The 20,971-nt window shown below is 44.8% G+C and overlaps 1 pseudogene; it reads left to right on the forward strand.

The window, feature by feature from the left end:
* The first annotated feature begins 60 nt into the window (after positions 1-60).
* On the forward strand, positions 61-20,398 carry LOC121547028 (annotated as a pseudogene).
* Positions 20,399-20,971: the final 573 nt, after the last annotated feature.

Here is a 20,971-nt window from a genome sequence, read left to right on the forward strand (position 1 = left end):
CCCTTTTCTCAACTTGTTCTATTTTCTCCAAGACGGCCTGGCCCCCCCCCCATGGGGAACATGATTGCCTCTCTGGGCAGTAGTCAGGACAACAGCTCCAGCTCTGCTGGACAGGATGGTGAGACCACTTAGAGGACTTTTCCATTTCTGGGTTTTTACACGTGTTTGATCTAAAGACTATTGTGCTTCTATAGTCGAAAAGCCACATTATTGACGAACACATACATAAACAATGTTAGTTAAAACATCACACCATTGCAGCCAGGAAGGAAAATACTCGGAATCATTTTATGTAAGTTACGAGAGGTGAAACATTTAGTTCCTCTCTCTGAGACCTCCTGTCCAGTATTATCGACCCCCTTTCCCTCTTGCTATATAGCTGCAGCAACAGGAAGCTTTGACTGGGGTGCTTACCTGGAGGAGGCAGACTCTCTCGCTGCTTCAGTGGCCTGCTTCAGACCTGTGTCTAACTCTGCACTTATCCTATCTGAACCTATTCCATAAAAAATTTGCATAGCAAAACATTTAGTATGTTAACCCCCGAGAGTCGATCTAATTAGCATAATACAAAAATCCCCATCAAAATATGTCAATTTAAGCTAGAGAAATCTACTGCATCCGCCGATGTCGCTCTTCCGCATCTGTGGTGAAAGGTGGCAGAGCTAGAGCGGTATTTGTTAGACCATGAGACATCCCGAAAACCGGCCTTCTCACAAACACGTCTGTAGCGTCTGAACGGTTTGGCCTACAAACTGTTATGACCCCTCTATAGAAAGATGAGACTCTCACGAACACGTACGGTAGCCAGGTACCAGTAAAAAACAAATGAATGGAGGTGTAGTGCATTCGGAATGTATTCAGACCCCTTCACTTTTTCCACATTTTGTTACATTACAGCCTTGTTCTATCCTGACTAGTCTCCCAGTCCCTGCCGCTGAAAAACATCCCCACAGCGTGATGCTGCCACCACCATGCTTCACCGTAGGGATGGTATTGGCTAGGTGATGAGCGGTGCCTGGTTTCCTCCAGACGTGACGATTGGCATTCAGGCCAAAGAGTTCAATCTTGGTTTCATCAGACCAAAGAATCTTGTTTCTCATGGTCTGAGAGTCCCTTAGGTGCCTTTTGGCAAACTCCAAGCAGGCTGTCATGTGCCTTTTACTGAGGAATGGCTTCCGTCTGGCCACTCTACCATAAAGGCCTGATTGGTGGAGTGCTGCAGAGATGGTTGTCCTTCTGGAAGATTCTCCCATCTCCACAGAGGAACTCTGGAGCTCTGTCAGAGTGACCATCGGGTTCTTGGTCACCTCCCTGACCAAGGCCCTTCTCCCCCGATTGTTCGGTTTGGCCGGGCGGCCAGCTCTGGGAAGAGTCTTGGTGGTTCCAAACTTCTTCCATTTAAGAATGATGGAGGCCACTGTGTTCTTGGGGATCTTCAATGCTGCAGAATGTTTTTGGTACCCTTACCCAGATCTGTGCCTCGACACAATCCTGTCTTGGAGCTCTACAGACAATTCCTTCGACCTCATGGCTTGGTTTTTGCTCTGATATGCACTGTCAACTGTGGGACATTAAATAGACAGGTGTGTGCTTTTCCAAAACATGTCCAATCAGTTGAATTTACCACAGGTGGACTCCAATCAAGTTGTAGAAACATCTCAAGGATGATCAATGGAAAAATGTGCTAATGTAACAGGTCAAAGAATTACAGATTTTTGCAACCGTTCATTTTCTATTTTTTATTTTATTTTGTGAGTTGATTTCACCAAAATATTGTATTGTTCAGCATTTCGTGTAGTTTACAGATATTGGGAGAGTTAGTTGTGTAAGTGCGCCCTCTAGAGTGTTGGTTTGGTTATATGCGGAGTTGTCTCATGATTTTCTCAGTCTGCATTCTACTCGACTGAGAGAGGTATGTGTTCACTTCGGCGTGACATAAACTTGATATACCTGTTAAAACTAAAACGTTTCAGTGCACATAGTAACTTGTATGTATATTATATGATGAGTGTACATACATTTAATCAAGCTGTGTCGTGAATTTAGCTATTTTTGAGAGTTTGAGAAATTGCTAACTTAGCTAACCTCGTGTTTTGTTTAGCTGTAAGTTATCGATCGTCATTCTATCCTCTTGTGTTGAAGCCCACGTTGTTCTTTTTATGTTAGGCGGATTCTGGTCGAGGGTAGAGTTTTGAACATTTTCTCTCCTTGATGTTGAACAGGTATGTATTCCCTATATCAGGTAAAACATATGTGTTCATTTAAAATGTTTTCATGTATTGATTAGTGTTTAATGGCACTGAAAAGCTCAAATGTGAAGGATTACATGTTGCTTCGTGCATATTACTGTATGTATTACCTATTTGAAAGATGGTTTATGTCATGTTGCACAGTATTAATGTAAAGGCTAAAAGAGTTTTTGGCAGAGATAACATGCAATATGACACATACATAAGATATACACCAGATGCGATGTTTATTTTCCAATTATGTTGTATTTTATTCCTTGTATTTTTGAATGTGATTATACTCAGTCTGCATTCTACTCGACTGAGAGAGGCGGATTCTGGTCGAGGGTAGAGTTTTGAACATTTTCTCTCCTTGATGTTGAACAGATTGAGAGAGTTGTACACAATAAAGTGCCTTCAAGTACGCCAGTGTCTTGTCTTCAGTGCACCGGAACACAACGCAGTAGTCGGCAACGAGCAGACCGCGCCGGCTACATTGGTGCCGTGACCCGGATATCTTCGCTTCAGATCATCGCCAGGGTGATCGCCGGTGGTTGCTGTGACGAGTAGGAACCTCTTCGGAACGTTGACAAGTATAAGGGCAAACATTAATGTGTAAATTGTAGCTCTTAATTGCTTACCTCAGCTACTTCTATCATTTTACAAATTTTTTTCATATTCACATGTTCTGGTGATTCACATATCATTACCATAGTCTATTACAACTTTCTATTTAAAAAAAAAAATGACTGATGGTAAGGATGCGCAGACACCATTTAGTGTTGGAGATGCTGCAGGGGTAAGCCTGGGGAGGGGCAGGTTTATGAGTAGGGTGGAGAGCACGCCGGTTAGGGGTGCTGGTATACTAGGCAGACCTGTACTCTCGTCCACACGCTTACGCACTGATGAATATTCCCCCGCACCACACATGCGTAGTTTAGGAGATGCTCCAGACATTGCAAGCAGCGTTAGTTCAGTGGGCCGTCCTGCATTTTCATACACTCACACCCAAACAGATGAACATTCTCCACGTCAGCCAGTGTCTAGTTCACATGTGAGTTCTGCAGACCTAGGGAGTCTCATCACACAGTTAGCTCATGAAATAGGAGAGAACATTGCTAGCCAATTACAGAGATCTGTTGGTAGTGCAGATAACCAAACCACTCCTACGCCTAGCCTGAACTTAGGATATGGGCAGTCTGATTTGAACATAACAGGAGTAAAGTTAGTCATGAAGACAGATGTCAAAGAGCCGCCGTACTTCAGGGGTGATGGAACAGACAAACACACAGTGCATGAGTGGGAAGAGATTATGAGCGTTTACCTGAATAAGAGGGGTGTACACCCGCAAGAGCACTCCCAGGAGATAATGTCAAGACTAATGGGAAAGGCTAGAGACATTGTTAAAGTTACCCTGCGCAGTATGCCATCGCTGCAGCCAGCTGAGAACTCCAAGCTCGTCTTTGATATTCTGAAACAACATTTCAGTGAGTTAACCTACTCCTCTATGCCTTTAGCAGATTTCTATAACACACTTCCTCTGGCCGGAGAAAGTCCCATGGACTATTGGATACGCTTGAACAAGGCTGTGGATGTCGCAGATGAGTGTCTGAGAAGGCAGGGGCGAAACATTGAGGACCCCTCTCACGAAGTCACAATGATGCTGGTGAAACACTGTCCCGACCCCGCTCTTGCAAGTGTCCTAAAGTGCAAAACAGCTGAAAAGTGGACAGCAAATGAGATTCAGGAACACCTCGTTGAACATCAGAGAGAGGCTAGAACAATGTGTCAAGCCAAATCTTATCGGCCAAAGAACATTGGTGCACATGCTCAGGCATTGACCACAGAGACAGTCGCTGCTGAAAACCCAACAGACCTTACTGGTTACCCAAAGGCAATGGGGCTTCCATCCTCTCCTCAGACAGAGAGCATCTGCATGCAGTCTCTCATTGGCTTGCTGAACCGTGTGCTAGAGCAGACGGCACACACAACAGCAGTCGTGCCACCAAGCAGGGGGCCAGCAGCCATTGTTCAGAGTAGATGTAAAGTCTGTCAGTCTGCCGAACATTCAACTACTGCACACTGTAGACAGGCGAACCTCTGTATGGGCTGTTACAAGCCCGGCCACTGGAAGAGAGAATGCCAACAGCGCCGGCCAAGAATTAACGCTCAGCCACAGTTAGCGCACACACCACCTAACTCTGAGCAAGGTGGAGCCAGTTTAAACTAGATAGCTCACATACGGAAAGGGGATGTGTGAGCGTTGAAGATTCAACCCTTGAAGAAAGTGAAGAATTGAAGGAGATGTATGTCAATGTCTGTAAAGCAATGTCTGATAATTGCACGGTAATTGTTCAGAATATTCACAGAGTTGAGACGTTCAGTGAGTTATTTCACGCACCGGTGACAGTTAATGGCTGTGCTCAGTTGCAAGGGCTCCTCGATACAGGCTCAATGGCCTGCACGATAAGTGAAGAGGCAGAGCAGAGACTACTATCGGATAGCGTCTTGACCCCACATCAAGAACTCTCACAGCATATCATCCTTGTTGGCTGTGGAGGAGTACAAGTGCGCCCCAAGTGCATGTATGACATGGAACTAAGTCTGTATGGGGTAAAGTGCATGGTCCCAGTTCTGGTGATCACTGGTCAGAAAGACGACATAATAGTAGGCACCAACATGTTGAAACGTGTACTGCATCAGCTGAAAAACGAGAACAGTTATTGGACACTTATCTCGAGCAACACAAAAGGGTCTCCAGATGGCGAACAGTTTCTAGAAATGATGACCAGTCTCACAAGATGGAGGGGTGAAGATGTCCCAGGAAAAGTAGGGACAGTGAAGCTAACTCAGGCGGTGACTCTCCTTCCCAAACAAGAGTACCTGCTGTGGGGAAGACTGCCAAGTAATATACCCAAGTCACCTGGGAGTACAGTTATGGTGGAGCCTACAACCTCCAGGTGTGTGCCTCGGGGCATTATGGTGGGGAGAGTGGTAACACCGCTATGGAGAGATGGCTGGACTCCCATGAAAATCACTAATATCTCAGACAAACCACTCACACTGAAAAGGAACAGCAAGCTTGCAGACGTCTCTACTTGTGTTGCAGCTGAAGATCTCACACTGTTCCAGGGTTCCTGTCAGAGTGATGCTGGCTCTGTTGGAGTGACTCATGTGAAACAGGACGACAACGGTGACCTGAAAGACAGACTGCAGAAGTCTGGTCTAGGAAATGTCGACATTTATCATTGTGAAGCGAGCCCCTCCACCAAGCTCCAACTTGTGACATTGCTGGAGAAATATCAGGATATATTTTCAAAGCATAATCTTGACTGTGGAGAAGCCAAGGGCTTTGCCCATAGGATCCGCCTCACTGACGACCGTCCCTTCCGTCTTCCATATCGCAGAGTGCCGCCAGCCCACTATCAAAAGCTGCGCCAAGTTCTCACCGAGATGGAGGAACAGGAAATCATACGGAAATCAATGAGTGAATATGCTTCTCCACTCGTGATGGTTTGGAAGAAAAATGGCGACCTCCGGATATGCACAGACTTTCGATGGCTGAATGCAAGAACTATCAAGGATGCTCATCCTTTGCCCCATCAATCGGACTGCTTGGCTGCCCTTGGCGGTAATGCTGTCTTCAGCACCATGGACCTCACGTCTGGATTTTATAACTTGCCCATGCATGAGGAGGACAAAAAGTATACCGCCTTCACAACACCATTAGGCCTGCACGAGTATAACAGAATGCCACAGGGGCTTTGCAACAGTCCAGCGTCCTTCATGAGGATGATGCTGAGTATCTTTGGCGATCTTAACTTCAGCAGTCTCTTGTGCTACCTAGATGATCTCTTGATATTTGCCCCCAATGAACAGCAGGCCCTCAGCAGATTAGAGGTTGTTTTCCAGAGGCTACGGGAGCACAATCTAAAGTTGAGTCCAAAAAAATGCCATCTGTTGCGGAGATCTGTGAAGTTTCTCGGACACATCGTTGACAGTGACGGTGTTGCTGTTGACCCAGAGAAGGTCGAGGTCATCACCAAAATGTCAAAGAGGGACTTGATGGAAGATGATGGCTGCACTCCTTCAGTTCGCAGAGTGAAGTCGTTCCTGGGGATGGTATTTTATTACCAACACTACATACCAAATTGCTCCTCCATCGCAAAACCCCTGTTTGCTCTCACAGCTGGCCAGAAACGGAGAGGAAAGGCCGGGAAGTACAGTCAGAATGCGGGAGTCTACAGAAAGCTCAAACCTGCGGATTGGACCCTTGACTGCGATTCCGCTTTCGCCGGCCTTAAGGGGAAGCTCCTGAATTGTGTGGTCCTTAGCCATCCAGACTTTTCTAAGCCCTTGGTTCTGTCCATTGATGCGTCTCTTGATGGCCTTGGGGCAGTTCTGTCCCAGATACCAGAAGGAGAAACGAAGGCACGCCCGATCGCCTTTGCCAGCAAGACCCTCACTGGCTCACAAAAGAGGTATCCTGCTCACCGACTGGAGTTCTTGGCGCTCAAATGGAGTGTTTGTGAAAAATTCAGCCACTGGTTGAAAGGCCACACTTTTACAGTATGGACCGACAATAATCCTTTGACCTATATAATGACCAAACCAAAACTTGACGCTTGCGAACAGAGGTGGGTGGTAAAGCTTTCCCCCTACACCTTCAGTATCAAACACATTCCTGGGGTAAAGAACATTGTGGCAGATGCCCTGAGTAGAGATCCGTTTGCTAAATCAGTGAGCCAAAGGTTGATCAGTGAGCCCTATGGAAGTCTTTTGGCCGAGGCGGAGGGAACCAAAGAGGAGAAAGTCCAAGATCTATTCCGGAGTAAGACCCAGTGTCTCCAGGCACATGATGCAGGGTGCTGTGTAACTATGGACCCCACTCAAGACAGGCTGGCCGGCAGTCAAGAACCCTCTCATGTGAAATCTGCTTGTGAAGCTCATGTAGAGTGGGAAAGGGGAGCAGAGATAAGAGCAACACAGTTTCTCAATGCTCTTCCCCAGGCGGTGCCCTCAGAACAAGACACACTTCCAGCCCTCTCCATCGGCGAGCTGAGAAAAATAGATCCAGTTATCAGGGAAGTCCTGCCACTCATTCAGAGGGGTGAGCCACCACCTAGGCGAGGGAGGAGGAGGTTAGCTCTTACGACCCAGACACTGTGCAAGCAGTGGCATCATCTAAAAGTCCAGGACGGAGTCCTATATAGGGTAACCAAAGACCCATTAAGCAGAGAGAAGAGGTATCAGTTTGTGCTGCCTGCTAGCTTGAAGGCCAAAGCTCTCGCTGGTGTGCATGATTTCGCTGGGCATCAAGGGCAGGCTAGAACAGCACACCTCGCCCGACAGCGTTTCTTCTGGCCGCAAATGGGAAGAGACATCAAGGAATATGTGAAATGCTGCTAACGCTGTATCCTTGCAAAGACCCCTGAACCAGCTGCCCGAGCTCCCTTGGAGAGCATTCGCACTTCGGCACCCATGGAGCTGGTGTGCATTGATTTTTGGAGTGCTGAGGACTGTAAGCAAAGATCTGTCGATGTGTTAGTCATAACAGACCACTTTACAAAATTGGCTCATGCCTTTCCCTGCATAAACCAAACTGCAAAGCAAATAGCAAAGAAGTTATGGGATAACGTATTCTGCATCTACGGTTTCCCAGAGCGAATACATTCTGATCAAGGGGCCAATTTTGAAAGCAAACTCATAGCTGAACTCCTCAGCCTCACAGGGATTATGAAAACACACACAACAGCATACCATCCCATGGGAAATGGGCAAACCGAAAGGTTCAATAGGACACTTGGCAGTATGTTGCGTGCCCTACCCCTGACAGCTAAGCAACACTGGGTCCAACAGATACAGACTTTGACTTTTGCGTATAATGCCACCACTCATGAAACAACTGGATATCCTCCATTCTATTTGATGTATGGTCGAGTCCCCAGACTCCCAGTAGACATGGTCTTCAAACAAGTCTTGAGGGATCCAGTCGTGGTGAATTATAAGACCTATGCAGAGAAACTGATGGCGAACCTCCATGTGGCTGCCGACATACCTCAGCAGCATGCGAGGAAAGGACAGCAACATCAAGCTGATGGCTACAACAAGAGAGTTCGTGGAACCCACTTGAACGTTGGCGACCGAGTTTTGTTAGCTAATAAAGCAGAGAGAGGGAAGAGGAAGTTAGCGGATAAGTGGGAAGCCACTATGTATACCATCATAGACCGGAACCCTCAGACTCACGTTTACAAAGTCAGAGACGAAAGTGGGAAAACAAAAGTTGTTCATCGGAATTTGATGTTGGACGTGAGCTTCTTGCCCATGCCAGAACTAAGCGATGAAGAGATGAATGGAGCTGCCTCGGATGTGGCCAGTGAGTTTCAGCCTCCTTCTGTTGATGCTTTGAGTGGCCTAGCAGTAGATGCTTCTGAGGACCGTACATGTTCGTGGTTAAACGCATCCTCTGAGTCTATTGGAGAAGCTGATGAGTCTGAGATGGAGAATGAGATGCCCCACTCTCTGTCCAGGAAGTCTGTTCAACTGACACCCACGAGAGCCCAGTCTAAAGAGGTCAGAGGCCAAGGGGAAAATGAATACTCACCTGTGAGAGACTTGTCGGATTCCAGTGACCCCCCTGATTTGCACATGACTGACACTGACTCTGTTGCCCCAATTGATGTTCCTGACTTAGATGAGACAGGGTCTTCGGACGTCAATTCACCTGTTACACTGATTGATAGTCAGATACCCTCCCAAGTACAAGGGTTTGAAAGTCAGGTTGTCAGAACACGTACTGGCAGGGTTGTTAAGGCAGTCGATCGCTTGATAGAGAACATGGTGCAAAAACCACTCACCAAGGGTTTTGTTACAGGAGTCAGAAGGTCACTGTCTTTCCGTTCTTTATTTTAGATACATTTTTGAGATTAAGATATTTTTCTTTATTACCAGTAGTATGACCTGGGTCATGAGATGTTCATATTGGAGGGAAAGTGTTCCAAGATTTCATATGGTGTATAAGGCATCATATTCACTAGAAGGGGCAGTAGCCTGATCAACTGCTGTTTTCTTTTAACTTACTTTGTAAGTAGCTTTATACGCTGTATATGGGAAATGGAGTCCCAGGGCTATCTTGGACCAAGTGGACAAGAGTTTTATTCTATATGGTTTTGGTTATTTTCCACCCTCGACGTGCGAAGGATTTTGGTGAAATTAAAGAGGGGTGAATGTAACAGGTCAAAGAATTACAGATTTTTGCAACCGTTCATTTTCTATTTTTTATTTTATTTTGTGAGTTGATTTCACCAAAATATTGTATTGTTCAGCATTTCGTGTAGTTTCCAGATATTGGGAGAGTTAGTTGTGTAAGTGCGCCCTCTAGAGTGTTGGTTTGGTTATATGCGGAGTTGTCTCATGATTTTCTCAGTCTGCATTCTACTCGACTGAGAGAGGTATGTGTTCACTTCGGCGTGACATAAACTTGATATACCTGTTAAAACTAAAACGTTTCAGTGCACATAGTAACTTGTATGTATATTATATGATGAGTGTACATACATTTAATCAAGCTGTGTCGTGAATTTAGCTATTTTTGAGAGTTTGAGAAATTGCTAACTTAGCTAACCTCGTGTTTTGTTTAGCTGTAAGTTATCGATCGTCATTCTATCCTCTTGTGTTGAAGCCCACGTTGTTCTTTTTATGTTAGGCGGATTCTGGTCGAGGGTAGAGTTTTGAACATTTTCTCTCCTTGATGTTGAACAGGTATGTATTCCCTATATCAGGTTAAAAATATGTGTTCATTTAAAATGTTTTCATGTATTGATTAGTGTTTAATGGCACTGAAAAGCTCAAATGTGAAGGATTACATGTTGCTTCGTGCATATTACTGTATGTATTACCTATTTGAAAGATGGTTTATTTAATGTTGCACAGTATTAATGTAAAGGCTAAAAGCTCAGAGTTTTTGGCAGAGATAACATGCAATATGACACATACATAAGATATACACCAGATGCGATGTTTATTTTCCAATTATGTTGTATTTTATTCCTTGTATTTTTGAATGTGATTATACTCAGTCTGCATTCTACTCGACTGAGAGAGGCGGATTCTGGTCGAGGGTAGAGTTTTGAACATTTTCTCTCCTTGATGTTGAACAGATTGAGAGAGTTGTACACAATAAAGTGCCTTCAAGTACGCCAGTGTCTTGTCTTCAGTGCACCGGAACACAACGCAGTAGTCGGCAACGAGCAGACCGCGCCGGCTACACTAACATTTCTCAAAACCTGTTTTCGCTTTGTCATTATGGGGTATTGTGTGTAGATTGATTTTTTTTTATTGAATCCATTTTAGAATAAGGCTGGAACGTAACAAAATGTGGAAAAAGGGAAGGGGTCTGAGTACTTTCTGAATGCACTGTATTATTGAGATCAATCTTTTTGGGAGCCAAGATGATTGATTTATAAATCCCATCATTGGATGGTTCGGTAGTTGGGTTTTGCAAGGGGCTCCATAGGCCAGCATAGTTGACCAAAGTTGTAAAAAAAAAAAAAAAAGGAGTTGCATGGTAATGTATGTGTCTTTCAAATCTTGGAATGTTCTCAAGCCATTACTGTCCATGATATCGGCAAGGATATGGATTCCGCATTTGGGCCATTGGGGGGATGCAAAAGGCCGCCCTCCAGATCGCAAGGCATTATTGTGAAATATTGGAGTATGGGCATGCCATTTTGATTCCCAGTTACTTTGTTGGGCTCCCGAGTGGCGCAGCAGTCTAAGGCGCTGCATCTCAGTGCTTGAGGCGTCACTACAGACCCCCTGGTTCGATTCCAGGGTTTGGCCGGTGTAGGCCGTCATTGTAAATAAGAATTTGTTCTTAACTGACTTGCCTAGTTAAAATAAATAAAATACACTGTTTTAAAATCTTGTGCCAAATAGAGATTGTGTGACCAGAAATAGGACCAAAGCATAGTTTACATTGTTTAACAGATATATCATGATGAAATTACATTTGTATGCAATTCAGAACAAAATGTTTGCCATCAGATATCTTATAATAGCTTCCATACTCACTGAAAATGACATTTGGTAGCTACTAGCTATGCTTGTATAACTTTATGAGCTGGATTTGCCTGTCTTTGCAATTTCTTTGTTATTTTTCGTATATTAGCATTTAGCTAACAGCGTCTATGTGATTTCGCTATTAGTTTGTGCTAATTTCGCTAACATTCTGGAAAAGAATGAGACCCAATTGTATTTTCTTGCGTTTATGGCGCCCCCTTGTGTGCTATGCCGGTAATACTGTCTATCCCAGTATGAGTTAAGGACGGCATGACAATATTGAAAATCTGGATACAGCCCAAGGCTAGATGTTAGTTATCTACTAAGGTCGGATTGAATTGATTTGAGCATTCTGTTAAAGTTTCTGGCAATGGTTTTATCTAAGGAAGGAAATATACAGTACCAGTCAACAGTTTGGATACACCTAATAATAATATAATAATAAGATGCCATTTAGCAGACACTTTTATCCAAAGCGACTTACAGTCATGTGTGCATAAATTTTTACGTATGGGTGGTCCCAGGGATCGAACCCACTACCCTGGCGTTACAAGCGCCATGCTCTACCAATTGAGCTACAGAGGACCACTCATACAAGGGTTTTTCTTTATTCTTTCTACATTGTAGAATAATAGTGAAGACATCAAAACTATGAAATAACACATATGGAATCATGTAGTAACCAAAAAAGTGTTAAACAAATCAAAATACATTTTAGATTTCAGATTCTTCAAAGTAGCCACCCTTTGCCTTGATGACAGCTTTGCACACTCTTGGCATTCTCTCGACCAGCTTCACCTGGAATGCTTTTCCAACAGTCTTGAAAGAGTTCCCATATATGCTGAGCACTTGTTGGTTGCTTATCCTTCACTCTGCGGTCCAACTCATCGCAAACCATCTAAATTGGGTTGAGGTCGGGTGATTGTGGAGGCAAGGTCATCTGATGCAGCACTCCATCACTCTCCTTCTTGGTCAAATAGCCCTTGCACAGCCTGGAGGTGTGTTTTGGGTCATTGTCCTGTTGAAAAACAAATGATAGTCCCACTAAGTGCAAACAAGATGGGATGGCATATCGCTGCAGAATGCTGTGGTAGCCATGCTGGTTAAGTGTGCCTTGAATTCTAAATAAATCACAGACAGTGTCACCAGCAAAGCACCCCCACACCCCCACACCATCACACCTACTCCTCCATGCTTCACCGTGGGAACCACACATGCAGAGATCATCCGTTCACCTACTCTGTGTCTCACAACGATACGGCGGTTGTAACCAAAAATCTCAAATTTGGACTCATCAGCCCGAAGGACAGATTTCCACCGGTCTAATGTCCATTGCTCGTGTTTCTTGGCCCAAGCGAGTCTCTTCTTCTATTGGTGTCCTTTAGTAGTAGTTTCTTTGCAGCAAGTCGACCATGAAGGCCTGATTCACGCAGTCTCCTCTGAACAGTTGATGTTGAGATGTGTCTGTTACTTGAACTCTGTGAAGCATTTATTTGGGCTGCAATTTCTGAGGCTGGTAACTCTAATGAACTTATCCTCTGCAGCAGAGGTAACTCTGGGTCTTCCTTTCCTGTGGCGGTCCTCATAAGAACCAGTTTCATCATAGCACTTGATGCTTTTTGCAACTGCACTTGAAGAAACTTTCAAAGTTCTTGAAATATTCCAGATTGACTGACCTTCATGTCTTAAAGTAATGATGGACTGTCGTTTCTCTTTGCTTATTTGAGCTTGCCATAATATGGACTTGGTCTTTTACCAAATAGGCTTATCTTCTGTATACCCCCCCTACCTTGTCACAACACAACTGATTGGCTCAAACGCATTAACAAGGCACACCAGTTAATTGAAATGCATTCCAGGTGACTACCTCATGAAGCTGGTTGAGAGAATGCCAAGCGTGTGCAACGCTGTCATCAGCGCAAAGGGTGGCTACTTTGAAGAATCTCAAATATAATATATAAGTATATTTTGATTTGTTTTAACACTTTTTTTGGTTACTACATGATTCCATGTGTTATTTCATAGTTTTGATGTCTTCACTATTATTCTACAATGTAGAAAATAGTAAAAATAAAGAAAAACCCTGGAATTAGTAGGTGTTCTAAACCTTTGACTGGTACTGTATATATATATATATATATATATATATATATATATATATATATATATATATATATATATTCCCAAATATTTTAAATGGGAAACGATTGGGATTCCATAAATAGAGAAAGAGTCCTTCATCGGGGTCTTGAGAGGCAGTAGGGTAGATATGGTTAGATTTATTTTAGAACTTGAGATGGAGCTGAATTTGCTAATGATCTTCAAAGCATTTGGGAGGGATTGAGATACATTGTCCATATAAAGTAAGATATCATTGGCGTATAATGAGATGACGCAATCCATAGAATTGAGAGATGTTGTGTAATTCCTTTCGATTGTCAAATTGCCTGGGCCAGGTGCTCCATAGACAATAAAAATAGCGGAGGTGAGATGGGATCATCTTGCCTGCTTTAATTGTGCTCCTAGATTTATTTGTGTGTTTCTACATTTCTACTTTAGGAGCAAATCATGTACTCCCTGTAAAAAAAATGTCAGCGTAGAGCCCTGAACTCAGGGCCGTAACTACATATGAGGACACCGAGGTCCGGACTTCCGTAATTTCTTCTAATAAAAAATAAAATAATAATAGTATTATTTTGGAACTCAGTTGGGGTCTCACCTTTCTGTTGAGTTAGAATAGTAGAATACACAAGGTCCAATTTCGAAACTTAGTTGTGAATCAGCAGTTTTCCTCTTGTTATATGTCACTGACAGTCGCTCAATTTGCCCATGTCAGTAAAAAAATGTAGATTTGTAAATTATTTTATTAGTCACACTCACTCAGATATCATATTAACATGGCACAAGTCATGCCAAAATGGCTTATGCCATAGCTTTAAAACTGCACAAATGTTTCCCCACCCCATGGCAAAATGTGTAAAATTGCAGGAAATTAGCTGTAAAACGGTTCTGTAAAGCAAACTCATTTGTTTACTTTTTGTTAATAAATTATGTTTCTGCTAACAGATCCCTCTGTACTTATTCAATTATGTCCAGACCAGCAATAAAACTCAGACCCTGGTTAAGGCCCTGCCTGAACTATAATAATAAATAAGCTGTATCACTCAGCATTTTGTGGCAGGGCAGGCACATTGCTGATTATTGATCAATCAGCTGTTGATCTGTTTTTAGTATTGTATCATGTATCTGAATGATTTCTTTGAACATACATTGGTTAAAAGATGCAGGTCACAAACATTAAATTAAGCAATATACCACATTACTTCATACTAGTAATACATTTCTTGTTTTAGAAACATTACAATGCATGCTCATCCGTTTTTTATTAAATTTTTTGTGTAATTATGGAGGAAACATATTTTGGCTGGTAAAAATTCTGAGTGGCTGGTAGATTTTTTAATCTACCTGTCACAGTGGCTGGTGGACCAAAAAGTTAATTTCCCACCCTGATCCCAACGCTGCAGGTGCCGCTATGTGCCCAGTGGGATGACATCACAGTGGGGTTAAAGGTGGAGGTCCTGAATACCAGTGCCATCCTGCCTAGTAAGGTTTACTGGATCGCCAGCATCATCCAACTTGCAGGTCAGCCAAATACACTGAAACTGACTGATGGCACATCTGAAATGGCACCCTTTCCCATTATAGTGCACAACTTTTGAGTGCACTATACAGGGAATAAGGTTCCATTTAGGAATCATACTGAGACCTCAAACCTGATATGTTTCTTGTCAAGTACTGTATGTTACAGTTTACCTCTCTCTGGTCTAACGCTTCCTCCCTCTGTTTTCCAGGCTACAAAGCTCGGTTGAGGTATGAGGGCTTTGAGGAGGACAGTAGCCAGGACTTCTGGTGCAGCCTGGGCTCTGGAGACATGTACCCCATCGGATGGGTGCCAAGACCGGCAAGCTGCTGGTGCCACCACAGGGTGAGTGACCTCCACAATATAGAGTACTATAGGTATTAACATTTTAGGTGAAATGTCTGTTAAAAAAATAATGATATATATATATATACACTGCTCAAAAAATAAAGGGAACACTTAAACAACACAATGTAACTCCAAGTCAATCACACTTCTGTGAAATCAAACTGTCCACTTAGGAAGCAACACTGATTGACAATACATTTCACATGCTGTTGTGCAAATGGAATAGACAACAGGTGGAAATTATAGGCAATTAGCAAGACACCCCCAATAAAGGACTGGTTTTGCAGGTGGTGACCACAGACCACTTCTCAGTTCCTATGCTTCCTGGCTGATGTTTTGGTCACTTTTGAATGCTGGCGGTGCTTTCACTCTAGTGGTAGCATGAGACGGAGTCTACAACCCACACAAGTGGCTCAGGTAGTGCAGCTCATCCAGGATGGCACATCAATGCGAGCTGTGGCAAGGTGGTTTGCTGTGTCTGTCAGCGTAGTGTCCAGAGCATGGAGGCGCTACCAGGAGACAGGCCAGTACATCAGGAGACGTGGAGGAGGCCGTAGGAGGGCAACAACCCAGCAGCAGGACCGCTACCTCCGCCTTTGTGCAAGGAGGAGCAGGAGGAGCACTGCCAGAGCCCTGCAAAATGACCTCCAGCAGGCCACAAATGTGCATGTGTCTGCTCAAACGGTCAGAAACAGACTCCATGAGGGTGGTATGAGGGCCCGACGTCCACAGGTGGTGGTTGTGCTTACAGCCCAACACCGTGCAGGACGTTTGGCATTTGCCAGAGAACACCAAGATTGGCAAATTCGCCACTGGCGCCCTGTGCTCTTCACAGATGAAAGCAGGGTCACACTGAGCACGTGACAGAGTCTGGAGACGCCGTGGAGAACGTCTGCTGCCTGCAACATCCTCCAGCATGACCGGTTTGGCGGTGGGTCAGTCATGGTGTGGGGTGGCATTTCTTTGGGGGGCCGCACAGCCCTCCATGTGCTCGCCAGAGGTAGCCTGACTGCCATTAGGTACCGAGATGAGATCCTCAGACCCCTTGTGAGACCATATGCTGGTGCGGTTGGTCCTGGGTTCCTCCTAATGCAAGACAATGCTAGACCTCATGTGGCTGGAGTGTGTCAGCAGTTCCTGCAAGAGGAAGGCATTGATGCTATGGACTGGCCTGCCCGTTCCCCAGACCAGCACATCTGGGACATGTCTCGCTCCATCCACCAACGCCACGTTGCACCACAGACTGTCCAGGAGTTGGCGGATGCTTTAGTCACATCAAAGTTGAATCAGCCTGTAGTGCGGTTTTCCACTTTAATTTTGAGGGTGACTCCAAATCCAGACCTCCATGGGTTGATCAATTTGATTTCCATTGATAATTTTTGTGTGATTTTGTTGTCAGCACATTCAACTATGTAAATAAAAAAGTATTTAATAAGATTATTTCATTCATTCAGATCTAGGATGTGTTATTTTAGTGTTCCCTTTATTTTTTTGCGCATGTGGGGAACGAGCCAGCTTTTTTAAAGCAGTATCTGAAGAGGTGTAATAATTATAAGAACATGATGGAAATTTGGAATTTTTGCTAGTTTATCAATATATTGGTTGTGTCCCCTTTCTAGCTGTGCACCAGAACATCCCAGACTGGAAGGAGTACCTGATGAACTGGCTGGTTGGAGCCAGAACTCTTTTGTGACAAACATACTGCCTTTTCTCTGTGATAGAACCAACATCTTCCACCGCTGCCCCTAATGACCCTCCCTTCTTGCTGCCTGTGTCTCTCCTCTCTCTCTCTCACTCACTCACTCACTACCACACACACACACAGCTGGCAGAGAGTATGAAGTGTCCGTTCCGTACTGGGATGCATGTGAGGTGGTGGACCGGACTCTGGTGAGCCGGATGCGGCTGGCGGTGGTGGACACTGTGACCGGGGGCCGCCTCAAACTTGTCTATGATGACAGGGAGCAGGAGGCCCAAGGGGAGCCCCTCTCTGACTTCTGGTGCCATATGTGGAGTCCCCTACTGCACCCAGTGGACTGGTCCATTAAAGTGGGCCATGTCATCAAACCAACTGGTACGGGATTAAACCAACCCGTACACAGTGTTTTTTTTTTTGTTTCAATGTTGATCAAGTTGAAGGTTGATGATATTTTTCCCCAGATGTTGACGACGCATCATTCTGTAAGGTGTACTGTGACAGCGGCCCCATGCTGTTTTAGAAAGTCAGTGTATAGACTGATCAGATTAATCAATATCTATCTATAGATGACACTTTGGCATGACAACAAACTTACACCAGTGGAGTCGGCCAAAGAAGCACAAATAGAGCACAGTGTTTCTGCATGCCACAAATGTTTGTTTCATGACTGTAAACCTTTCATAGCACCGCTATGCCTAACTATGACCCCCCCATAGCCCAGGACTATGTACATGGAAGGAGGCTTCTTTGTGGTGGGCATGAAGCTGGAGGCCATTAACCCTCTAAACCTGGGCAACATCTGTGTGGCCACTATACACAAGGTAACAGGAGTTCGCTATAATGGCTACTTCTAGCTAGCAGACTAGTGATTCAACCTGATGAAACAGGTCTCTTTCTCTCTCAGGTGCTGTTGGATGGTTACCTCATGGTGGGCATTGATGGCACAGATGTGTCAGGTGATGGGTCTGACTGGTTCTGCTACCACGCTTCCTCCCATGCCATCCTACCCAAGGGATACTGCCAAAATCACAACATACAGCTCACCACTCCCTGGTAATATCATACTCTCTCTCCCCTACTTTCTCGCTCTCTTCCTATTTCTTGTTGCTCTGGTTTACTTTTTGGGGCAAACACCACCTGCTTGGTGAATATATGATAAGAATGAAGTGAGTGGTTCCCCATGCTGTGTCATATCCCTTACACCAGTGGGATATTCATCTTCTCCACCAGGCTATGACTGGAAATTCTTCACCTGGGCCAAATACCTGGAGGAGAATGGAACCATAGCAGCACCAGTATGGCTCTTCAACACGGTAACAGCGCTTTTTACCTACCAAGTATCATACAGGTGCCCAGCTTACAGTATTTTGGCTTATTCGTACTCAAAGAGAGGTTTGGGAAACACTATTCTAATTCTGCATCTATGGTGTGCGTGTGTTCTACAGGACAGCTCGGGTCACGGCTTCGCTCAGAACATTAAGTTGGAGGCAGTGGACCTGGTGTGCGTGGCCACCGTGAGGCGCTGTGTGGGCTGGCTGCTGCACTTTGATGGCTGGGAGCCAGACTTTGACCTGTGGGTGGACATCCAGTCACCAGATATCTACCTTGTGGGCTGGTGTGAGGTCACCGGATACAAGCTCCAGCTACCCACTGGACCAGGTAAGAACTGAGGGATGTGTGGAGAAACACGCATACGAGCACATGCACGCACACACAGGCCCCACTATTTGCTGTTATATTGATGTAAGCTTTGAGTGTCGTTTGATTGGCATGTGTTGTTTGTGTTCTCCTTTTCGTAGACGCTGTTGCAAGTCGCAAGAAACACAAGCCTATGGGGAAAAATAGTAAGTTCTCCCAAAACCATCCCACACCACAGATACTAACTAAACCAGATAACCCGCTTTTAGATTCAACCATGCAACTCAATATTTATTCCTCTGTCGTAAACCTCTCTTTTCCCGTTCCAGAGAAAAGGATGGTTAAGAAGAAACTGGCAAACCTCATCTCCAAGAACCACCCCGGCCGAGCCAACAGTCTGAACCGGAGGCCGGAACCCCAGGACAGTCAGACCCCACAACTCTCATACAGCACATTAAGGCTGAGCCTGTGGAGCAGGAGAGTGAGTAGACACATATCTTTTCAGTTACAGTCCATACAAGATGTAGTTGATAACTTGGAAGAGTGGGGAGATAAAGATGATTATTGAATGCATTTCACCTCGCTCTCTCAAAAACCAACTGACATTCACTCCTGAAGTACTAACCTGTTGCACCCTCTACAACCACTGTGATTATTATTTGACCCTGCTGGTCATCTATGGACATCTTGAAGAACAATCTGGCCTTAATGGCCATGTACTCTTATAATCTCCACCAGGCATAGCCAGAAGAGGACTGGCCACCCCTCAGAGCCTGGTTCCTCTCTAGGTTTCGTCGTAGGTTCCTGCCTTTACAGGGAGTTTTTCCTAGCCACCGTGCTTCTACATCTGCATTGCTTGCTGTTTTGGGTTTTAGGCTGGGTTTCTGTATAAGCACTTTGTGACATTACATTTACATTTTAGTCATTTAGCAGACGCTCTTATCCAGAGCGACTTATAGTTAGTGAGTGCATACATTATTTGTTATATTTTTCATACGTGGGAATCGAACCCACAACCCTGCCGTTGCAAACGCCATGCTCTACCAACTGAGCTACATCCCTGCCGGCCATTCCCTCCCCTACCCTGGACGACGCTGGGCCAATTGTGCGCCACCCCATGGGTCTCCCGATCGCGGCCGGCTACGACAGAGCCTGGATCTGCTGATGTAAAAAGGGCTTTATAAATACATTTGATTTGATCACCCCTGCATGGTTGATCCCATTCTGGAGCATGTGCACCTCCTCTAGGCTTCCGAGTGAGGGAGTAAGTGAGTGAGTGAATGAGAGATGGAGAAAGAGTGTGTGTGAGAGAAATTGGTGGGAGGGAGAGAGCACAAAAGAGATCTGAGGAGAAAGAGGGAAAGGTATTAGACCAAGCTTGGTGAGTGAATAAGAGAAATGTCTGTATTACACAGAATGACAAAGTAGAAATTTGTGTCAGTTTGTCTGTACCAAGCGGTTTCTGCCTGCTATTAACACTTTCAATTTCAGGGGGGCACAGAGAGCGCTGGACTGTTTATGACACTCAGTCAACGCTGCCGCCAGGATCTGACAGACACAACATAACACTGGTTAGTTTGTGGTACATCCTAACAGTAGACCAGAAAACAGTGCGATGGAGAAAAGTTGTTAATGTCCTATGCTCCCGAAGGAGTGATGGGCCTAACTAAGTAAGTAAGTACTTATGAAAGACCTTAGTCACACAATTAGTGTTTCAAAACTCTTTCGTTGCCCCCTCCGATGCTCATGCCACAGTTGTTGAGTCTCAGCTCCCGTAGAGAGTGACACGCAGAGCTCTTCAGTAGTCTCAATGCCCGTTATCACTCAGGTCAAGCTCTCTCAGTCTGGTTGGCCCCTGCTGTCATCAATGCTCTGCCCAGGGATCTCTGAGGATGAAGAGAGACACATGAAGAGCTAAGGACTTCTGGAACATATATCAGTATATGTATAAGCCCAGTGATAGTTTATGAAGCGCAAGGGGAGGTTGTTAGTGATCACTCACCAGGGCAGTTGGGATTTCAGAGCTCAGGCGACCCGTGAACATATCACTCCAGTGGCAACTCTGAAAAATATACAGTTAAAGCAAGATGTGAAGAAATACATGCAAGAGTAAAATGCTGATACCCTCCAAAGGATCATGGTGTGGTGTGAAATTGTGGCTTCAATATTTTCAGCAGTCAGCACAAGTCAGTTTTCTTTGCTCAGACTGACACTTGATCTCAAGGCTCTCTCTTCCCAGTACCTGAAGCTGGTCTTTGCTCTCCAAGGCTTTGGTGATAGCCTGCGCTGCCTCCACTCCCACTGTGTTTCCCTCCAACCGCAGGGCCCATAGTCCCTGGTACTCCTCTACTTCCTGCA

The sequence above is a fragment of the Coregonus clupeaformis genome, chromosome 31 (genome assembly GCF_020615455.1).
Source record: "Coregonus clupeaformis isolate EN_2021a chromosome 31, ASM2061545v1, whole genome shotgun sequence".
Classification (NCBI taxonomy): domain Eukaryota; kingdom Metazoa; phylum Chordata; class Actinopteri; order Salmoniformes; family Salmonidae; genus Coregonus; species Coregonus clupeaformis.